Raw genomic sequence first — 6561 nt, forward strand, 5'->3', positions numbered from 1 at the left:
ACTAAGGGGAGGGAGTGCCCTGAAATAGAAGCTTTATTAACTCCTTGGTAAATCTGCTTCTGGATTTGAGGAGAATTGAAAAGATCCTTTACCCCCAGTCTCTCCTACAATGGTCCGATTATATGCCTAATGTTTCTGTCATTATTTCGGTCAACAGTTAGGAAAGTAAAGAGCTTGTTGATACTGGAAATGTTTGGGTGCCAGGTCACACTTAAGTCCACACCATCTTCATTATCCAGGGTCTCAGAAGGTTCTGATGGCAAGGAGCAGGCTTGGAGGAGAAACAAAGTTTTAAAAAATACCATATTCATTGTAGAAAACTTGGAAAGTCACAAAAAGAAAAACAAATTTACCTATTAATTGCCCTACTACCCAGAGAAAACCATTGTCAACTTTTTGAATACCTTTCCAGACTGTTTTACAACTCCTCAAATACGTCACCTGCTTTTTTTTTGCATAACAGTACTCAAGAACATTTCCAGGCCATACATTTTGTTGTGCCCAAAGTCGTGAATCCCAGAAGACCACCAAGGAGCCAACACCGATGCAAAAGCAAAGAGCCTTTATTCGAGCTAGCTTGAGCTCAATCTCTCATCTACACCAACGCAGTGGCAAGATGCAAGAGAAAGAGAGAGTGTTTTACCCAGAACAAAGGTTTTACAGGTTTCCAGGGCGGTTTGTGGGGGTTGGTGATGGCCGTGGCTCTGGCTGATTGGCTAGGCCTGGGGGTAGTTGGGGGGGTGATGAGTCGTGGCTTTGGTCAGTTGGCAGGGTCTAGGGGTGGTGGGTGTACTTCTTGCTGACTGGAGAGAGACTAAGCTCCGATTGGCTGAAATAGGATCTGGCAGCTTGCCCTTTCATTCTCCCCTTTCTCTGGATCCTAAGGGACCCAATCATGGGTCTAATAAGATTTTGCAGTTGTAAGGAGATAAAGGCTGATACTGTTGTCTTAGCACTATTAGCTTGACTGTATTAATTCTATCTTTAATAAGTTATCAGGTAAGCAGGAGTAACAAGATTACTAGGGGCTTGCATTGAGCAAGGAGGACTATGAGTTGGACAGCCCCCATGTGGTCTCTGACAATCTGGACCAGCCTGTTGATGATACAGGGCCTAAGGGTTAGTAAAAGGAGTAGGATGGCAAGGGGTCCTTGATTAAAGATAATCTCCTGCCTTGATTTCTCTCTGGGACACTGGTGCCTTGGTCCGGGTGCACATTAAAAGACTGCGTGCCCAGCCTCTAAGGCAGGCTGAGATATTGTATATTTGCTAAAGAATCCTGCCTTTTACTATGCCGTCTATGGCTGGGTCTGCATGCTAAGTCAGTTGCTCAGCTTGCAAAATTACTTAGATCAGAAGGAGGAAAGACAGCACATAGGCCTGGGCTTTTTAGTATGCTAAAGTGAATCTTATACACGATTACAAATGATTAGCATAATAAAACGTGTGCTACTCTTCTTTATCTGGGGAACATTAACTGATCTCACTGAAGAATGATTCTAGAGCTTAATGTTCAACATAGTTTTAGTAGGAGGGGGGGTTTCCAGCATGTAGTTACGTTGCTCTGATTGCAAATATCCTGCCTTGCTTTCTTCAGAGGCTCTCACTTTATTCTGTCTAAGCCTATGGTCTCTGTCTCATTCTCCCCTCTACAGATAGAGACTCTAGCTGCTGCTAGGGAAAAGGGGCGATGACCGCTCTGGCTGCTTCGTGCTGAGAAGGGGGTGCAGTAAAGGGTGCAGCTAGGTCTCTATCACTGGTCAGTTGAGAGGGCCTCAGAAGGTTGGCACTTCTATTCTGGGTTTCATTTCTATTACTATTTGCAGTTTTGTGGCTTCTAGGCAAGATAAAACAAATTGTGTTATTAGGTTATGTAGCAACATCTGGAGTTGGATTTTCCATTCTGGAAGGACAAACTTGACGAAATTAAGAATGCATGGTTGAATATGAGAACTAGAAATAGTAAAATTTTAATTGCAATGACAGGAGAAAACTAAAACATAGCTAGATATTTTGAAGAAGCTGGATCTAGTTTATGTCCCAATGACTAGTATTAGGATTTAGTATGGATAATAAGGCTGCGTTATTGAAACAATACTTTTCTCTAAAATCACCCACATTTTTATTAGAAGTAATCAGGTTAAGAAAATAATTAACAGCTGTCTTGATTATTTGCATAAGTGCAGCAAGAAGAGCAATTGATTACACAGGCTCTTTTAAATATGCTTTGCTGGAACTTTTTGTAAGAAATTTCAGATTGAATTTTTAAAGGCCTCTTGAGGCCAGACAGCCAAGCCAGACTTGCCATCAGGCTTTGCCTGCAGTACCTGTAGATTTGGGTGAATTCTTCTCTTCTTGAGGTTCCTGCACCTGCCAGGAAGTGACCTTCTTTACTCACCTGGTAAGGCTGTTGGGAACTCTTGTAAGCAAGGTACCAGGCCAGTTCTTCTAAGGGGCTTTGTTGGCTTTATAAAGTCAATCTTAGTTCTTTAAAGTTGTTCATATCTGAGTTTATGCACGTCTCTCAGGTATGACATTCCAGTCAAAGCCTTGGTAGCATAACCAGTGTTTTTAATTAGTCTTCTTACAAGGAAAGCAGATTCTTATTGAACTTGTGCAAATAAACATACTGCCATGAAATATAAAAATAGTCACTGAAAGTTTTTAAATTCTGGAGGGATCAGGTAGAGAGAAAGATAAATGTTTCAATTCTGCTTATAAAGATAGTCATTTACTAAACTGTTGTCAGCTTAAGAGAACAAGCTTAAAACACTTTATCAGCAACATTTGAAACAAAAAGACACAAAATCATTTTCTTTAGTTTATGTAATCTTATGTAACTAATACCTGTTCTGCTGAAATCTAGTTTCTTTACTAGTTTAGGAATAATAAAACAGTGACTATAAATGACAAAAGACTTACAAATGAGAATGGTTAAAGACTTGATGAGAACTTACTATAAGAGTTGATATAAGAAAATTTGGATATTTCTGTAACACAAAACATTCAGTAACAAAGTTAAGCGTCATTCTCTTTGACAGTGCTTTCCTGGTAAATATATATACATATCAGATAAATAAGCCAAATTAGTCAAGTACTTTCTCCAATGAGAAAAAATTCCTCTGACATGTTCCAGGGGCCCTCTGGAAAATATCAGAGTTAACTAGAGGTAAAAGCACCTTTTTGCATTTGATTTTTTTTTTTTTTGGCACTTGCTTAAATAGGATTATAGGTTGCTATGAAGCAATACTTATCTATTTAACCAGAATGATAACAAAATACTTCAAAGGCAAATAAAGGTTACACAGTTGTTAACAAACTTTAGCTTTTAGTCTTTTTAATATTAAGATTTCATTTTTTTTTTATATTCCAGCAACTCCCTGAGACTTTAAGCATGAGAAACTGCTTTGATAAAACAATTAGAGAACCTTTTGCAATCTTTCAACATTAAGAGCAGACTAACAGTTAAAGAAAACTTTGTTTTTTAACTGGAAACAAAATTCTAATTTTGCTGTGTACTTGATATCAAGACTCACTTGCTTTAATTTCACATATCATGACTATATCTGTAAGAATATAGTAATTTATTCTTCATTTGCCCCATGGTCCCAAGCACATAAACCGGTGAGAATTATGCCTGGGCTTGCCTGGGGCTTGACTGGGTTTATCCCGCCTTATCTCTAAACATCCTGACCCTCCCCGAAAGCAACAGGCTGAGCGGATCCGCCACAACAAAAGGCACCACGCTGCTGCACCACACTGCTCTCTGTCTCTGTCTCTGTCTCTCTGTCCCCCTTTAAATAAATAGCTGTACTTTAGAACAAAGTTACTTTCTTTTATCAAAAAACACATTCTTTAGCATGCAGACTAGTTTTCATTATTTATACCTTCTCTTATTAAAACATACATCTTTTAGCATAGAGAAATGTTTTCTTTATTTAAGTAGTTTTCATTAGAACTTAAAATCATTTGATACTTTAACTTTCAGTGAACACTGAAAAATAGGCCACCGTAAACTGTTACACTAGCATTCTTCAGATTGATACATCTATGAACATATATTATCATTTTTGGAAATGTGCTTTACAACACAACTTCGCATTAGGCACAAAATATGTCTATATAACTTAGCAATTAAAAAATTTTGGTTACCACAAAAATTCTCAGGCTGTTTGCATATATATACACTGTTATACATTAATACAGTATTATTATTAAGATGTTTATTTGCTACACTTGTTTACTTATTTTTAGCAACCATGGTAGATTACTTAGAAAACTTTTACCAAACATTAGACAAAGTCAAGCTTTTCTTTAAGTATCTTCTTGAAATGTTTAACAGGTAACATCAACTTAAATGACTTTAAGTAAACTTTGGCAGCTGATAACTATAAGGACATGCATGCCTCAGCCAAACCCAAATTAGCATTAATGCTTAACATTTTTTATCAGATTTTCTGGAAGTTTTAGAATGCCCACTTTTCACAAGCGCTTGTCTTTAAATCAATTTCATTAATACCATCCGGAGGTAGAAAGATATTTTCATTTACACACTTAGACACACAAACATACAGACTGAGTATTAATGATAAGGTTCCCTCTGGCAGCTATCCGACATTGAAAACTGGCTATTCACTAGAACAAAAAGTCTGCCACTGACCCTTCTGGACTTCCACACTGAGATTGTAAAAGAGTGGTTGGATTAGATGTTCCCTCCGGCAGCCAGCCAACATTAAAGGACGGCCACTCGGAGGTGCAGAAAACACGAAATTTTCCTTGACATCCCTGCTCAAATTGTGAGCTCTCTCCCTAACGTCTGAGAAAAATGGTCTGTCATGAGAGAGAAGGGGGTCGTCTGAGTCTGTCCCATTTCTTATATCAACAAGACTAAGACAAACACGACAAACAACAAACAGGCACCTACAGGGAAGAATCTGCCGCCGCCGCGGAGGCAAAACTGAAAGTAAGTTGAGGGCCTGTTGGACTGCAGCGGCAGCCGACTTTCCTCACAGATGAGGACCTCGTCGTCCAGACGGGGGCAAGGGACGTCTCCCAAGACCCCCGGTCGACGACCTGCCAGCGCGTGCGCCTAAGTCAATGCCGACCTGATACAGATTGGAGCTCCTACAGGCTTATACAGGCTTGTTCGCAAACAAAAACAGTGAGACACAGGCAGACAAAGACAGACAGATAACTGAGTGCACTCACCAGCCGGCACAGGGCTCTCCGGGTCGGGGGTCCTGGGGGTCTCTGGGATCCCGGACAAGCCCCCAAATGTTGTGCCCAAAGTCACTAATCCCAGAAGACCACCAAGGTGCCAACACCGATGCAAAAGCAAAGAGCCTTTATTCGAGCTAGTTCGAGCTCAATCTCTCATCTACACCAACCCAGTGGCAAGATGCAAGAGAAAGAGAGCGCGTTTTCCCCAGAACAAAGGTTTTATGGGTTTCCAGGGCGGTTTCGGGGGGTGATGGCCATGGTTCTGGCTGATTGGCTAGGCCTGGGGGTAGTTGGGGGGGTGATGAGTCGTGGCTTTGGTCAGTTGGCAGGGTCTAGGGGTGGTGGGTGTACTTCTTGCCGACTGGAGAGAGACTAAGCTCCGATTGGCTGAAATAGGATCTGGGAGCTTGCCCTTTCAATTTTATAAGTATGTATTTAAACATTTTAAGAACTTTTTCCTGTGGAAAGGAAAACAAAGCATCCAAACAGAATTGTTGAACAGATCCTTAAGGCCCTGCAGATGGATTTTGCACCAAAAAGCGCATTGCTGCCACCTAAAGGAGAAGTGCTAAAAATGCAGCAAGGACATTTTAAGACGGTGTTTGATACATTAAACTGAGACATTTAGGAGGCCAATTCTTGGTTTTTAGATGTTTCATTTTTTTTCCAGGTCGTTTTTCCTTTCATTTAAAATATTTCATTTGAGTAGGACATACATTTGCTAGCACAAAATTTTAAATAACAAAATGGTGTATGGTGAGAAGTAGTAGGTCTTTTACTAACCCTGCCCACCCCTTTGTAGAATTAGTCACGATGAGCCATTTCTTGTGTATCCGTACAGAGGTTACCTGTACATACACAAGATTCTATGTTTGTGCATGTGCATATTTTGATACATATATTTATTTTCTTCCCCCAGAAGGAGTATACTGGACCCATTATTCTCCACTTTGTTTTGTTTGCACTATCTGGACGATGCACGGTAGGCAAATTATTCAAGACTAGTTAGTCTGAAAATGTCTTTATTTTCCTCTTTTACTTTTTGGGAATTTGGCCAGATATAAGTTTTTCAGTTATAAGATATTTTATCTCAGGATTTTGAGGCTGCTGTTCTAGTATCTTCTAGTGCCCTGTCTGCTGTTGAAAAGTCTGAATCCAGTCAGTTTGCTGATACTCAGTACATTATATGGCCCAGTTTTTCATTCTGGAAGCTTTTAGGATCTCCTCTTTATTCCCAGTTTTCTGAAATTTTAGGATGATGTGCCTTATAAAATGTGGCAGATACTTGTTATTGGGCCATTAAAAAGTATGTCTTTCTTCCATGGCACAGAGTGGTGGTGA

The 6561-nt window shown here is 39.9% G+C and overlaps 1 long non-coding RNA gene across 1 annotated transcript; it reads right to left on the bottom strand.

Moving 5' to 3' along the window:
- Positions 1–1315: 1315 nt before the first annotated feature.
- On the bottom strand, positions 1316–5411 carry LOC130680466 (uncharacterized). The gene is made up of 2 exons (XR_008993500.1): positions 5209–5411; positions 1316–1837 (listed from the first exon to the last, which is right to left on the bottom strand). It is a non-coding gene; the product is annotated as an uncharacterized LOC130680466 (long non-coding RNA).
- Between the last annotated feature and the right edge of the window lie 1150 nt (positions 5412–6561).

The sequence above is a fragment of the Manis pentadactyla genome, chromosome 13 (assembly GCF_030020395.1).
Source record: "Manis pentadactyla isolate mManPen7 chromosome 13, mManPen7.hap1, whole genome shotgun sequence".
Lineage (NCBI taxonomy): Eukaryota > Metazoa > Chordata > Mammalia > Pholidota > Manidae > Manis > Manis pentadactyla.